Below are 16,683 nucleotides of genomic sequence, written 5' to 3'. Positions count from 1 at the left end.
GTGTGGTGTTTTCACATACAATTTGAAACATTTCCATCAAACTGGTTAACATAGCCTTCATGTCATTTTCTTAGTTATTGTGTTAACATGTTCATATTCTACTCTTAGAAAGATTCACTTGTACCCTTGTAAGATAAACCATAGAAGTGATCCCTCCAATCACCCTCCCTCCACCCATTCCCCCTCCCTTCTCCCTCCCTTGTTGATTTTCTGAATGATTCTTTTGTTTTCAATTTCATTTAATTCTGCCCTAAGTTTGGTTATTTCTTTTCTTCTGCTGGGTTTGGGGTTGGAACCTTCTTCCTTTTCCAGTTGCTTGAGCCACGTTTTTGGCTTCCTCTCTTTCTGTTTTCTTGATGAAGCCTTCCAATGCTATAAATTTCCCTCTTAGGACTGCCTTTGTGACATCCTATAGGTTTTGATAATTTGTGTCATCCTTATCATTTTGTTCCAAATATTTGGTGATTTCCTTCTTAGTCTCATCTTTGACCCAGCTATCATTCAGCCTAAGGTTATTTAGTTTCCATGACTTTGTTGGAATATGAAGATTCCTGTTGCTGTTGAGTTCAACTTATATTCCATGGTGGTCCGAGAAGATACAAGGAATAATTTCTATTCTTTTACATATGCTGAGGTTAGACTTGTGTCCTAAGATATGATCAATTTTTGTGGATGATCCATGGACTGATGAGAAGAATGTATATTCAGTTTTATTAAGATGAAAGGTTCTGTAGAGGTCTGTTAAGTCCATTTGTTCTAGGGTTAGGTTTAAGTCTAATATTTCTTTGTTTGGTTTCTTCTTGGAGGATTTATCCAAAACTGTCAAAGGCATTTAAAAATCTCCAACTATTATAGTGCAGGAAGATACCAAGTTGTTCATATACATTAGGATTTGCTTTATAAATTGAGGAGCACTCTGGTAGGTTGCATAAATGTTAATAATCGAAATCTCTTGATTTTGGGTGTTTCCCTTGACAAATATGTAGTGACCATCCTTATCTTTCTTTATCTTTGTTGGTTTAAAGCCAATTGTATCTGCAAATAAAATTTCAACCTCTGCTTTTTTTTTTTTAAATTTCCATTTGCCTGTATTACAGATGTCTACCCCTTCACCCTGAGTCTATTTTTATCCTTTAAGGTAAGATGAGATTCTTATATGCAGCAGATATCTGGTCTGTTTTTATGTATCCAGTCAGCCAACCTGTGCCTCTTTAGAGGACAATTTAAACCATTCACATTAATAGAGAGAACTGATAAGCCTGGTAGTGTTTTGGTTGTCATGTTTTTCAAATGTCCAGTGGACAATTTTTTTTTAAATATGGAACACTTCACGAATTTGTGTGTCATCTTGTGTAGGGGCCATGCTAATCTTCTCTGTATCATTCCAATTTTAGTATATGTGTTGCTGAAGCAAGCACCAGTGGACATTTTTAATCCTTGCACACTGTTGAAGTTGGGTTTTGTTCAAAAATTTCTAAGTGAGTTTACTTTGGTGGGAGGGCATTGTGCTGGTCCTTGTGAAGGATGGGTCTGAGAATATCCTGGAGAGCTGGTTTAGTTATGGCAAATTTCTTCAACATGTGTATGTCATTAAAGTATTTGATTTCTCCATCACAAATGAAACTCAGTTTAGCTGGATATAGGATCCTGGGATGAAAGTTGTTTTGTTTTAGGAGATTGCAGGTTGATGCCCATCACATTCTGGCTTGAAAGATTTCAGCTGAGAGATTCTGCAGTCATTCCCTTTGTAGGTGATGCTTTTCTTATGTCTGACTGCTTGCAGAATTTTCTCCTTCATCTTAACTTTGGCAAAGTTAATCACAATGTGTCTAGGAGATGCTTTATTTGGATGGAGTCTTGCTGGGGTTCTGAAACTGTCTAATATCTGGATTTCTGCATCTCTTGCAATGCTTGGGAAATTATCCTCCATAATATTTTGGAGTAGAGCATATGTATCTTTAGGACCATCCTCTTTTCCTTCAGGAATTCTCATAAGATGCATGTTTGATCTTTTGGAGTGATCCCAAAACTCTCTCAGGGAATCATTGGTTTTTGCTGTCCATTTGTCTGCCTTTTCAGCATTTGGGAATGAGAAGATTTCCCTTTTTTCCTAACTCAGTAAACTTCTTCAGCTTAAATACTACTTTCTCAGGGAAATCTTTGATTAATGCTTTCTCATGTTATCATTTACAGTTTTTTTAAGCACTTAAAACAATTGGTAATTATGCATTTTTTCTGTGATAATTTGGTTAACATTTATCTTATCCCACAGATTAGGCTACATGAATGTAGGGGCTATTTTGTTTTGATACAAGTTGTACCCTGCTACTTGGTTTATGATGACCCTCCTATAACGATTCATTGACTAACAAAAAAAATGAATTTAAAGGCATGAAACAGTATGTTTGAGAAACTATAGTTTCAGACTAAAGTATAAGAGGAATTAGGTGAGGGGACAGGAGACATGAAAAAAGCAAAAATGGCACTGAAGAGGTATGCAGTGAGCAGACCCTATAAGCATTGGTTACAAAGCTTTTTTTTTTTTTTTTTTTTTTAATCTTTATCCTGTAGGTGGGAATGAGTCCATGAGAGTTTCAACCAGGAGAATAAGATGATCAACTGTATGTTTTAGCAAGGTCACACTGACAGTGTTACAGAAAAGAGAAATTACAGAGAATATATACCTCTCTAGATGAGAGAGACTAAAGACTTGGACTACATGTTTGGGTTGGTTGTTGTGCAAATGTGCTGGTTTTGCCCTTCCCTCTGGCAACAGCACTCCCATTTTCCTTTGTAAAAGTATTGCTTCCCCACTGGATGCTGTTCTGTTGAGACCATCAATGAAGATGCCCTGCATTGCCATCATGGGTGGGAATAGATCCAAGCTCAGCCAACCAAATGTTCTCTCTTTGGAATCTGAGATTTGAACTGAGTGACACAAAGACTAAAAATGATTATAGCTCATTCTTCCCAGTTGTGGCTTCTGAAGAGATTGTTTGTTAGTTCCTATTCCCTGGATCCACAGAGATATCCAGTTTCTTATGTTTTCTTGGTTGCTTAGCTTTTTTTTTGAGACAGAGTCTGACTCTGTTGCCTTGGGCAGAGTGCTATGGCATCATAGCTCAAAGCAATCTCAAACTCTTGGGCTCAAGAGATCCGCTTGCCTCAGCTTTCCCAAGTAGCTGGAACTATGAATGCCCACTACAACCCAGCTAGTTTTTCCATTTTCAGTAGAGACTGAGTCTCACTCTTGCTCAGTTTGTTCTCAAACTCTTGAGCTCAAGCAATCCACCTTTCTTGGCCTCCAAGAGTGCTAGGAATACAGGCGTGAGCTATCATGCCCAGCCTGGTTGCTTAGCTTTTTAAAATTGTCTCTGTGCTACCTATATCTTGCCAATAAACTCCTTTTTTCACTTAAGTTAGCCAGAGTTGGTTTCTGTTGTCTATAACTCAAGGCCCCTGACTGTATCCTAAACTTGCTTGAATGTAAACATCACCTAAAGTGCTTGTTAAAAATACATATTTCTGGATTCTACCCCAGCCAAAATTCGTGAAGCAAGAACTCCAGGAGAAAGGACTAGGAATCTTTGTCATTAATCAATTTTCTCTGGCAAGTTTTAATAACCTGGAGAATTTGTCAAACATTGAACTAAGGCAAAGATGGTAGGAAAGGAAAAAAGCTGACAGACATAGTGATAAGTTGTATATGGTGAATAAGGAAGAAGGGACTGCCTTCACTGGCTGTGAGGATGATGACTCTATAAAACCTGAAGGGAAGCATGTTTATGGGGGATAATTAATAATGAATTCAGTTTGGTGATATGTTGATTTTTAGATACTTCAGGACATTCAAGGAAAAATGTGTAACTAGTAAGTGGTTCCACCACTTGCTGGATGTGTGATCTTGGGAAGTTAGTTTCTTTGTACAATGGGGATAATAATAATAATAATCACACTCATAATAATAATACCTATTCATAGGATTTTATATAAAGCAATATAGAACATGATAGGTACTAAGTAACTATTAAAGAAATGAATGAAATATAGTTGGATACAAGGGTCTGCATTTTAGGAGAGAATTTCTGGAAGGATGTGAAGTCTTGGGTATCATGAGTGTAGAATGAGTGATTGTAGTATATAGAAACAGAAGGACCTTTTTCTTGGTGGGCTTTTCCTCTTATTTTAACATATCAAAATCCTTCAATTATCACGTTTTATCAATTCTATGATGACTTTTTCCCCCCACATTTTTAACATCTCTGGAAAAGGGATGCCTCTTGCCATCAGTGGTATATCATAGTTTAATTATCAGAGTAATTTCTTTTTTAATGGTACATAAGATAGTGATTTGTCTTTTAGTGGACAGCATCTTAGATTTGATGAGATATGAGAAGTGTGATCCCTCTTCTTCCAACTTCTAAAACACTGTATATGAGCTTCTCCTATAATATTTATTTTAGTCTGCCCTTTATTAGAGTTGTTCATTAGCTACTGGCCTGCAAGATCTACAAAGGTCAAGAAGCCCCTGACTATCTTTTTTGTTTCTCTAAGGATACACTAAACAGTTTTACATGGAGAAGTCCCTCTACAAAAATTGCTTGTGTTAAACTGAATTCCAAAGCAGAATATAAATTATTTTTAGAATTTATGATATTTTACAATTAATTTCATTGCTATTCATATCTCCTTTTTAATTTTTCAAATTTATTTATTTATTTAGAGATAGAATCTCATCTCACTCTGTTGCTCAGGCTGGAGTGGAGTGGCACAATCATATGAGCTCGAACTCCAAGGCTCAAGCAATCTTTCTGCTTCAGCCTCTAGAGTAGTTGGAACTATAGGCATACACCATCATGCCCAGCTAATTTTTCTGTTTTGTAGAGATAGGGTCTTACTCCTGCTCAAGCTGATCTCGAACTCTTGGCCTCAAGTGATCCTCCTGGTTCAGCCTCCCAAAGTTCTGAGATTACAGATGTGAGCCACCTTGTCTGACTTGTTCTAGTTAATTTGACACATGTGCGAACATGTGCATAAACACATGTTTTCAGATTACTAACATTATATCTGATTCAAAGCATTTATGATGTGAATTCCCCAGGTAGTTGATTACATGAACTATTTCAAGAAAACATATTCCCAGCATTCCTGGGAATATGTGAAAGATAGGACCATAAATCTTGTACAAAGTTATACTGAGAAATGAAAACAATGTTTACACACATATTAATAATTAACTGTAAAATTGCAGTAGACGTGTTTCTTTTTACATAATCTTAGTTTGCATTGTATGTTCTTTCTATCTGTTAATGAAGCTTTAGTCCTTTTCCCTGGTCTCTCTTGTGGGACTTTGGGTGGCCATTACTTGTGTGTTCTTTCTCTCAGGATCCCTAAGGGTCAACTACACTCTCAGGCATACATTAAAGGCTCATCTCCTCCCTAAACCTATTCTTTGCACAGAATTCTCTTTGTGTGTTCCAGAACTTGCTACCATCCTTCCCTTTATCATTTCTGGTCCTGCCACTGCGTTGCTCAAAACTTCATCTCATCTTTCACTTTCTGGATCTTCAGATTCCATGAAGTCATTGGTCTCCCTTCTTTTCCAAGGCCACATGTCACTAAAGCCTCTCCAGTGTCACAATAAGAAAGAGGAACTTAATCACTATCACTGATGATTGCTATTTTGATTCTATTTTCTCTCTATGGCTCTTCCTATTTTGGTGGAGAAGGTAGCTTTTCATCCTCACTGGAACTTTTCTCTAGGTGAACAGTCAAGTGTGTTTCTGTCCAAACATTCCTCTCACCCCTGATCCTTTTTATAGTATAATCTGACACAGTGATCTTGTTCATTGAATACTGTCTCCTCCACAGAACTCATCCAGAATCCGAAGTACTTTGAGCACTCTTAGTGTTAAGTAAATGGGAATATAGGTGTGTGATGATGTCTGTGGGAATATGTAGCTCCTCAGTCCCATCATCTATCTTTTCCCATAATACCGAGAGAGATTTTTAATGCATCCAATGCCCCCCAAATTCAGACTCATACTGTCTTCCAGGCCTTCCCTGTTATAGCATCCTACACACTGCCTCCTCTCCATAGGCTTCCTCAACATTATCTGAACCCCTCATGTAGTCAGGCAACTGTCAATCTTTGCTCCTGGTATTTACCTAAGCCCAGGATTTTCTTTCTTCCTTTTTGGCCATTGAAATCCTACTCATTCATCAAGCCTGACTCAAGCAACACTTCCTTCATGAAGTCACTCAGCCTCTACCTAAAAATAATTGTCTCTCTGTTCTCCTACAATACTTTTCTTGCAGTACTCTATCTGTACTTATTTTATTGTGTCTAGAACAATTATTTGCACTTAAATAGGTAATTCTCCATAGAATTCTAAGTTCTTTGTGGTCAGTGACTCCATTTTATCTCAGTATTCCTTACATTACTGCCCCTCCCTACAATGCTTTGTAATATTTATTAAATGGATGGCTACATGAAGGCAGACAGTTTGTTTATAATGATAGAAATATTATGAAAGTAAGTAGTAGTCCAGAAGGGTAAGCGGAATACTTGGAACCTTTCCAATTTTGAATTCTCTCAAATTAACAAGGAAGTCTGTCAGTTGCAGAAGAAAGCACAGTGGTCTGAAAATTAAGAGATTTGGATGTTTGTCTTGGTTCTGCCTTAGATGGGTCATGTTTCCTTTCTGGCTTAGTGTCCTCATAGCTAAGATGTGGGGGTTGGTCTAGATCACTATTTCCCAAACCTTTTTAGTTTTTGCAGTATCTGCACAATTACCTGGCTTTATTTGCTTAATATTTTTCTTAAATCACTCCTTTGCTACCTAACATTACTACCAACTTTAACAGTATACTTAAAAAAGAATCTGTGACATTGTGGTTTCATTGTGGTGGCTATAATTTTTTGTTAATATAAATTAAAGTAAATATAACTGTTAAAAAAAGAATAAAAATGTATGTATCATTAGAATAACTTCTTATGCTACTGGTGAGTGTTCCATGGACCATGCATTGAGAGGTACTGGCCTAGATTTTCCCTGAAGTCCTTCCTTTCAGCTTTAAGGGCTTTCAACTCTTCTCTGGGGAAGTCATGCCCTCTTTTGAGCCATTTAGCACAATGCATTAAATGAATCTTTAACTTGCCTGATTCAGCATTAGCCTCAGGGAATAGAATGTAACTTAATAAGCCTTCCAGCACCTCTAATGACTGGGATTCCACACTCTTTATGCCTCCCTTCTGAGCACAGTGCTGTTTGCACTTTCTGCTTTTTCTTCAGCCTCTCCTTTCCTGCAGGGCCCTGTATGTGTCTGCCTGCCCAGATCTCCCCTCTGAGGGCTGTTTATGTTTGCACACTCGGCTTGTCCTGTGCACTTGTCTAACTAAACTTCCCTTTGAGGGCTGTATATTTTGGCAAGTCTGGCTCTCTGTGGGATTGGTTTGTCCATTAACACCTCTTGTCTTGCAGTTATACCAAAGTCTTTGCTGCCTTCGCCTCAAGCAAAGAAGCCCACACCATTCTATTCTTAACTGTTCTTCTGTGTATTTCTATTTATTTTCTATACTTTCCTTAATGCACATGTATAAAGTTTATAATAAGAAAAACTATAAATTTTAGTTTTAAAAAATGTGAAGAGGATATCTGGTTGCAGATGATGGACTAAAGGTATTTTGACTTCATTCTCTGCTTTCCAAACCCATTTGACAACAACAAAAAGGATGGAAAGCAGCATTAAGAGGGCCCATTATCAATAAAATGAGGAAATAGCCACCATGCCAAGCACTATCATTTTAAAGCACACGTATCAAGTGTTAGGCTTGCTTGCTTGAGGTAGAATAAAGAGTCCTAAAAAGATGTTACAACATTAAAAGCATCTAAAAAATCTAAGGGCATAAGTGGTCCATCAGGGAAATGGAGAATGGCCCTATAGAGACTTTGCTCCTCACCACAGAAAAGACTGAGTTGAAGAAACCCTGCTGGACTCACACTTTTATTATTTACTACGTGCGCCTCTAGCCAAAAAAGACTGATAGGGGAAAGCTCAGCGACACAGAGAGTCTACACATAAGAGAAACTGCTTTGAGCTGCACTGATCCCTGGAATGCAGAGAACAAAGAGGAGCACACCCTCAAACAGCATGGGGAATAGGAACTTGGTGGAAGAAGGTATGAACAACAAATCCTAATAGAAATAGTGCACTCAAAAAAAAAAAAAAAAGAAAGAAAGAAAGAAAGAAATAGTGCACTCCCCCCATACACATACTTCTTTAGGAACTAGATGACCCCATTCAAAAATGAGTAATAATCAGAATAGGAGAAAAAAAATTATTATTTGCTGACAATATTATTATGTATGTAGGAAATTCAAAAGAATATAAACTATAAGGATTAATAAGTGAATTTTGCAAGGTCATTGCATATAATTTCAGCATACAAAAAATTCACTTGATACTGTCTACTAGCAATGACTACAAAGAAAATAAAAATTTAAGAAAGATATAACTTCCACAAACATCCAATACCTAAGACTTAAAAAAAAAATACCTAAGATTATATCTAATGAAAGGTAAGACCTTTACTCTGAAAACTACAAAACATTATTAAGAGGAACTAATAAATCAAAATAAATGAAAGGATTTACCATATACATGGAGCGAAAGACTCAATGTTGTACAGATGTTAATTTGCCCTAAATTAAACTCCAAATTCAAAGCAATCTCTGTCAAAATTTCAGCAAGTTCTTTGCAGAAATTAAATTCTAAAATTTATATGAAAATGCAAAAAACCAAAAATTCAAGGTAATCCTGAAGAGGAAAAATAAAGATGGAAGAGATTTAATCACTGTATGAACACTTCTTATATAGTAATTAAGACACCGAGGTTTTGGTGCAAGAATAGACAAACCAACAAATGAAACACAATACAGTGTCCAGAAACAGAATTTCACACACATTTGATAACATGATTTATGAGAAAGGCCCCAATGCAGTACATTGGGGAAAGGATGATCTTTTTCAATAAATAGTACTGACTCAATTGGATACCCACATGGAAAAATGTTTATGGAGTCCTACCTTGCACCATATATAATAAAACCAGTCCAGATCTACTGCAGTTCTAAATATAAAAGGTAAAACAAGAAAGCTTTTAGAGAAAACAGGAGAACATCTTGTGACAGTGGAGTATGCAAATATTTCATAGACAAGACATAAAAAATGCGGATCAGAAAGAGAATATTGATAAACTGGACAATATTTAAATTAAGAATGTGTGTTTATAAAGATACCATTAAAGGAAAGAAAAAGGAAGAGGTTCCTGAATGGAAGAAAAGATGAATAGTACGTGTGTCTCTCAAAGGATCATATCTAGAATATACAAAGAAAAAGACAATTTGATAGAAAAATTTGCAAAAAACTTGGACACCTCATAAAAATGATCATCCAAATGGTAAATAAACATAGAAAAAGGTTCTCAACTTTAGTAGTCATCAGGGCAGTACGTATCCAAAATTATGGCTAAAATGAAAAAAAATCAAGTGCTGACAAACTTGTAGAGAAACCAAAATTTTCATTCACCGCTGGTGGAAATATAAATGCGTACCCTTTGGTAGTATCTATTAAAGCTGAACTCCCTCTCTCTCTCTGATCCTGCTACTTTATTCTTAGATATATATTTAATAGAAATGGGCTAATTAGGCTGGGCATGATGGTTCACAACTGTACTCCTAGCACTCTGGGAGGCCGAGGCAGGTGGATTGTTTGACCTCAGGAATTCAAGACCAGCCTGAGCAACGGTGAGACCTTGTCTCTACTAAAAATGGAAAAACTAGCCAGGTTGTGGTGGGCGCCTATAGTTCTAGCTACTTTGGAGGTTGAGGCAAGAAGATTGCTTGAGCCCCATGAGGTTGCTGTGAGATATGATGATGCATTGGCCCTCTATCCAGGGCAATAGAGTTAGACTCTGTCACCAAAAAAAAAACCATAAAGTAAAATAAAATAATATGAAAGTGCACATATGCTTATGAAAAGACATCTACTAGATATTTGTAGCAGCATTATGAATAATAGTTAAAACACTGAAACTCTAAGTGTCATAGAAATAAAATGGATGTATGAATTGTGGTCTCTTCACATAGTGGGATGTTGTACAGAAATGAAATCGAGCAATCTGCAACTATACCCAACAATGTGGATGTCCTCACAAACTGAATTCTGAGTGAAAAAACCCACACACATAAATAATAAATGCTGTATGATTCCATTTACAGAGTATAAAACTGGCAAAATTATCCTATGATGCGAGCTGTAAAGATAGTGGTTACTACGGAGACAGTAATGACAGAGAAGGAGCACGTAGGGAGTGGGACTTCTGGGTTGCTGGTAATATTCTGATACTTGATCAGGATACTGGTTACATGGGCATGTTCAATTTGTGAAAATTCACTTAGGGTAAGTGTACATTTCTCTGTGTGTGTTATGTTTCCATGAGCAGATTTTTAAAAACGTAATTGTTTCTAAAATTGCACAAATGGGAGATTTTGCCAAAATATACACATTTCTGGCTTCTCTCAAAAAAAAAAAAAAATGAAGATCTGTTCATGATGGCTCACTTCCAAGAATCCTGTGGAGTTGGGCAGAGGCTGTACCCTTCAGATAGAGCACGCATCACTCTCTACTCCACTTTGCTCATTAATGTTCTCTATTTAGCCTCTGTAGGCATCTGACTTTTGCCCCTGGGAAACCAAAGCTGCTCTGTCTATCTTCTTTAGCTCAAGTCTAAGTCCTCAGGCTAGAGTCACTCTTTTCCCTGTATACTCTTTCCTTCTGCCCATGATTGCCCCCATCTCCACTCTCATGGTGATTGTCCCTCAACATTCTCCAGTCATCTTAACCTGAAGCCTTCTCTCCTGGTCTACGCTGGTACTCACTCATCTGAGATTGTGTCTATCTTCACATCCCCCAAGCCTCTTATGCTTTTCCTTTATATACAGCCTTATGTCACTAATTCATCCACTTGCTAATTCAACAAACATTTATTGAGTACTTATTATGTGCCAGACTCTATATTGAGGGCAGAAAACTAAGGGACAGTCTTTGCCCCAAGGGACCTACCCACTGATGAGAAGTAAAGACAACCTGTAAGAATCACTAGAATCACTATACAGATAAAATATTGTAAGAACATGGCAAGTCTCAGATTAATTCCGTTTGGGAGGAGAGTGTGGGGGTTCTGGAGAGCCCTTGTGGAAGAGCTGGTTTGTGAGCTGAATTAGCAATTATTTGGATTCAAATAGAGTAAAGAAGACTATTCCAGAAGGCTGGGTTCTGGTTTCATGTGGGAGAAAGTGAGTATGTCAGTGTGCTTGGTTGTCCTGAAGGGGAGCAACAGGAAGCAAGGCTGGAAAATTAAGCTGGGGTCAGACCATGGAGGGTCATGGAGGCCTCCCTAAGGATTTGATTGTATAGGTAGTGTGGACAATTAAAAGGTTTTTAAAAATAGAGTGCAGAGCCAGGGTTATAGAGTCTAGGTCATCGATGCTTATGTCTCTCACTTTCTCTGATTCCCTTAGGCTCTCCCTTAAGTGCCACCTCTTATTACTGCCAATCTCATCCCCTTATATCCTTGAAAATCTCTTCTTCCAGCCAGCACAGAAGATCCTAGGGATTGTGAACTATCTTCACCACGAACTACTTTTCCTCTTCTCCTTTGCTGTAAGCTGTGGTTCTCCTTAAAATTTGACTAGATAAATTGCCCTTTCTCCCAACAGATTTCACTGTACAAACAAGCAGGTGCAGGAAGGGGCAAAGCCACATAGGACTTATCTCTGTCCTGAGATGCACCTCATGGATGGTTAGTCCTTTGCTCTGTCCTTCCCTTGGGGATTTCCTGATGAACCCTGAGCAGCCTGAGACTAGAGCTCAGTCCTGTTCTCATGTGGGCCTACCTTCCTTTTTGCCACTCAGTCCTTTTCTCCTCCACTTAGTGTATTTTTTTAAGTCCATCTCAGGAGGATCCCTTAGATCACTCCTATAATGACTCCTTCATAGCTTGATAGCCATTCATAGTGCAAAAAGCACTGTCATGCACTGCATAGAATGTTTTGGTCCATGGCAAAGTGTGTATATGATGGTGGTTCCATAGATTATAAAAACCAGAAAAATTCCTATTGGCTAGTGTTATCATAGGCATTATAATGTTGTCATGCAACACCCTACTCACATGTTTGTGGTGATGCTAGTGTAAAAATCCTACTGGGTTGCCATTCTTACAAAAGTATAGCATATACATACAGATTGCACATAATACTTGATAATGATAATAAATGACTTGGTTACTAGTTAATGTATTTACTATACTATACTTTTATTATTATTTTAGACTAGAGTATACTTCTTATACTTTATAAAGAAATTTAAGAGGCAGCTTTATAAATTTCTTTATAAAGAAATTTAAAAATTGTCAGGCAGGTCCTTCAGGAGGTATTCCAGAAGGCTCTGTTATCATGGGAGATGACAGTGTCATGCATATCATTCCCCCTGAAAACCTTCCAGCAGAATAAGATGTAGAGGTAGGAGACAATGGTATTTATGATCTGGATTCTGGGCAGGCCTAGGTGACTTGTGTGCATTTGTATCTTTTTTTTTATTTTTTATTTTTTTTTTGAGACAGAACCTCAAGCTGTCCCCCTGGGTAGAGGGCCGTGGCATTACAGCTCACAGCAACCTCCAACTCCTGGGCTCAAGCGAGTCTCCTGCCTCCGCCTCCCAAGTAGCTGGGACTACAGGCACCCGCCACAACGCCCGGCTATTTTTTGGTTGCAGCCCTCATTGTTGTTTGGCGGGTCCGGGCTGGGGATTCGAACCCGCCACCTTAGGTGTACGTGGCTGGCGCCTTAGCTGGTTGAGCTATAGGTGCCGAGCCGTGCATTTGTATCTTAAGTCTTAATAAAAATGTTTAAAAGGTAAAAAAATAAAATATTTTAAAATATAAAAAACACAAAGAATAAGGATATAAGAATTTTTTTGTACAGCTGTACAACGTACTTGCATTTTAAACTGTTATTACAAAAGAGTGCAAGAGTTTTAAAAAATTAAAAAGTTCATAAAATAAAAAAATACGGTAAGCTAAGATTAATTTATTATTAAAGAAAGAAAAACCTTTTAAGAATAAATTTGGTGTAGCCTAAGTGTACAGTGTTTACAAAGTCTATAGTAACATACAGGAATATTCTAGATCTTCACACTCATAGACTCATCTAGTACAACTTCTAGTCCTGTGAGCTCCATTTATGGTAAGTACCCTATATCGTGGTACCATTTTTTTTTTTTAGAGACAGAGTCTCACTTTATTACCCTTGGTAGAGTGCCGTAGCATCACAGCTCACAGCAACCTCCAGCTCTTGGGCTTAGGCGATTCTCTTGCTTCAGCTTCCTGAGTAGCTGGAACTACAGGCACCTGCTACAATGCCCAGCTATTTATTTTTGTTGTTATTGTTGTTGCAGTTTGGCTGGGGCTGGGTTTGAACCTGCCACCCTTGGTATGGGGCCGGTGCCCTACCCACAGGCACTGCCCCATAGCTGTACCATTTTTTTATCTTTTATATCATTTTGTGTACTCTTTTTTTTTCCTTTAAATATGTTATTTATTTATTTTTTTTTGCAGTTGGCCAGGGCTGGGTTTGAACCCACCACCTCCAGCATATGGGGCCGGTGCCCTACTCCTTTGAGCCACAGGCACTGCCCCTGTGTACTTTTTTTATATTTAGGATATGCTTAGGTACATAAATACTTGCTATTATGTTACAAATGCATGTGGTATTCAGTACAGTAAAATGTAGGTTTGCAGCCTAGGAACAATAGACTAAACTGTATATCCTAGGTATGTGGGAGGTGATACCATTTGGGTTCATGTAAACACATTGCACAGTGTTGGTACAATGACGAAATTGCTAATGGTGCATCTCTCTGAAAATCTCCGTGTTGTTAAGCGATTGTATTGGATCCTTCCAGACACCCTTTGAGAGAGCCTGGAAAGGTAGTGATCAGGTCTTCTGACTTCAAAAATCCACTGGCCCATTTTGTATATATTTTAAAATATTTGTAGTATAAATAAACAATTCACTGTACAAATCTCTCTGAAAATTCATTTCATATTTTTTATTATATTTTCCCCTTTTTATTTGGATGATTTGATTTTACAAGAGGCACGATATAGAAAATCTCATTTTAAGAAAATCTTCACTGGTCTATCATGTTAAGTCTGTGGTCCCCAATACCCAGGGCGTGGGATATTTTCGGTCCTTGGCCTGTTAGGAACCAGGCCTCACAGAAGGAGTTAAGCAAAGCTTCCCCTGTATTTACAGCCGCTCCCTAAGGCTTGCATCACCACCTGAGCTCTACTTTCTGTCAGATCAGCAACATCATTAGATTTTTATAGGCATGAGATCCCTACTGTGAACTGCACATGTGAGGAATCTAGATTGCAGGCTCCTTATGAGATTCTAATGCCTGATGATCTGGGGTGGAGCTGAGGTAGTGATGCTAGCACTAAAAGCAGCTGCAGATACAGATTATCATTAGCAGAGAGGTTTGACTACACAGAGACCATAATAAATCAATTGCTTACAGACTAAAATTATGCTCTCCTCCCATCTATGGAAGAAATGTCTCCTGCAGAACTGGTCCCTAGTACCAAAAAGGTTGGGGACTGCTGATATAAGTGGTTCCTGGGGCCCTGGGTTGAAAAAATAACTTTAAAAAACATATGTGTGCTTCTCAAAAGATTATACATAGAATTACCACACAACCCAGCAATTTTGGTCTTAAGATATATACCCAAGAGAAATGAAAACATATCCCCACAAATGCTTGTATACAAATATTCATAATCACCAAAAAGTGGAGACAATTGAAATGTCCATTAATGGATGGGTGAACAAATAAAATGCATATCTCTGTAATGAAGTATTATTCTGCAATAAACATAAATGAAGTATGAGCACATATTGTAACACGTATGAAGACATTATGCTAAGTGAAAGAAGCCATTAACAAAAGGCCAGATATGTATGATTCAATTTATATGAAATGTGCAGAATAGGCAATTCTATAGAGACAGAAATTATATTAATGGTTACCTAAGTCTAGAAGTGTTGGGGGCAAGTAGGGAGTAAGTGCTAATGATTATGGGGTTTCTTTTAGGGTGATGAAAGTGTACTGAAAGTGATCATTGCACAATTCTGTGAATATACCAAAAACCATTGAATTGTAAAATTTAAATGGGTAAATTACAATTCAAATAAAGCCATAATGAAAGATAGATGTTTGTTAAGCAAAACTTAGGAAATAAAAACGTAGAAAAGAAACATATTACCCATTATTCTATAACCTCGAGATAACCACTGTAAACATTTCTGCCATACTTTATATTTTTCCTAAATATTCACATGCACATGTGTGTGAGTACACACACACACATTTTCTATATTTTGAGTTTGTGGCTTGCTTGTTTGGCTTAATATTAATCATAGGCACTTTTCACAGATGCTAAGAGCAGAGGACCCAAGGTCACACAGGATTCCGGGGTAGGAATCTTGCTTCTGCCTCTGATGTACTGTGAGCCTTACACAAATTTCTTAATGTCTCTAAACCCCTCTATCCTTAAAATGGAAATGATGACACCTTCCTTCCATGGATGTCATAAGGTTTAAATGCAATACATACTATTTTTCTTTGTGGTCTTTCTGTTCCTTAGTGAGGACCAATCTGGTTTCCTCAGTTGCAAGGCAGACTGCTCTCACTGGCCAGTTACAAGGGACTATAAACTAGTTGGTTGTGTGGTTCATTCCTCCTCTTCATTTAAAGTAAAATGTAACCTCTTTTCCAGGAGTGCAGAGCATAGTAGTTGAGAGCCTAGGCTCTAGATCCAAACCTCCCAGGACAAAATTCTTATTCTGCCATTAAATTGAGCAAGTTCCTTAACTCTCTGTGACTCAGCTTTCTCATATGTAAATATGTATGATAGTAGTACTAAATGTATAAGATTTTTTGAGGAAGAAATGTGTTAATATATAGGTTGTTCCAAAAGTCTCCACACATAGGAAAAATTGTATAACAACATGTACCTTGAAACATGGTTGTCATGAATGGGAGAGAAGACTTCGAGTATGTGTAGAAAGAGGTGGCCAACGCATACAGAATATTGTGGAAATATTTTTAAAAATTTTTACAATGAATATTTTGTAAATAAAGGTACATTTAGCTACAATTTCCCATTTTCTCTACCTGTGGTGACTTTTGGGACACCCTGAACGTACAGAACCTTGCCTGTTATTGACTACATAGTATTATATTCTACATTCTTCTTTCAAAGTTTTAGTTGTATAAGAATCTGTTAACTTCCACACCTACAGTGCTTCTTTCCTATAATCCAAAGCAGAATTTTAGTGGCTCCAGACTAATAATGATTGCTCATTCACATCCATTAGCCCATAGCAAAACCCTTTTTTTGTTTGGCAAATCGATTAGTTAAAAACGTTGTTTCTATTAATTTTACTACCTACGTAGCTCCTGGAGGCAGAGCAAGACAGTTTAGTTAAACCAAACCAAGGAAAGCATTTTAGGATCCTTATAAATGAATACTTATTTGCAGTTGTTCTAAATCATGTC

General features: G+C 37.5%; 1 protein-coding gene and 1 non-coding gene across 4 annotated transcripts in view; both read right to left on the bottom strand.

The window, feature by feature from the left end:
• Positions 1-16,683, bottom strand: part of HPSE2 (heparanase 2 (inactive)) — an 807,441-nt gene that overhangs the window by 67,304 nt on the left and 723,454 nt on the right. The window lies entirely within an intron of this gene.
• LOC111724323 lies at positions 1,313-1,418 on the bottom strand. Its single transcript, XR_002772640.1, has one exon. It is a non-coding gene; the product is annotated as a U6 spliceosomal RNA (small nuclear RNA).

Source organism: Otolemur garnettii, unplaced genomic scaffold (genome assembly GCF_000181295.1).
Source record: "Otolemur garnettii isolate 467f Iridium unplaced genomic scaffold, OtoGar3 scaffold00021, whole genome shotgun sequence".
In the NCBI taxonomy this organism is placed as follows: Eukaryota; Metazoa; Chordata; class Mammalia; order Primates; family Galagidae; genus Otolemur; species Otolemur garnettii.
The sequence above is the reverse complement of the archived record's forward strand: the minus strand, read 5'-3'. Positions and strand labels throughout refer to the sequence as shown.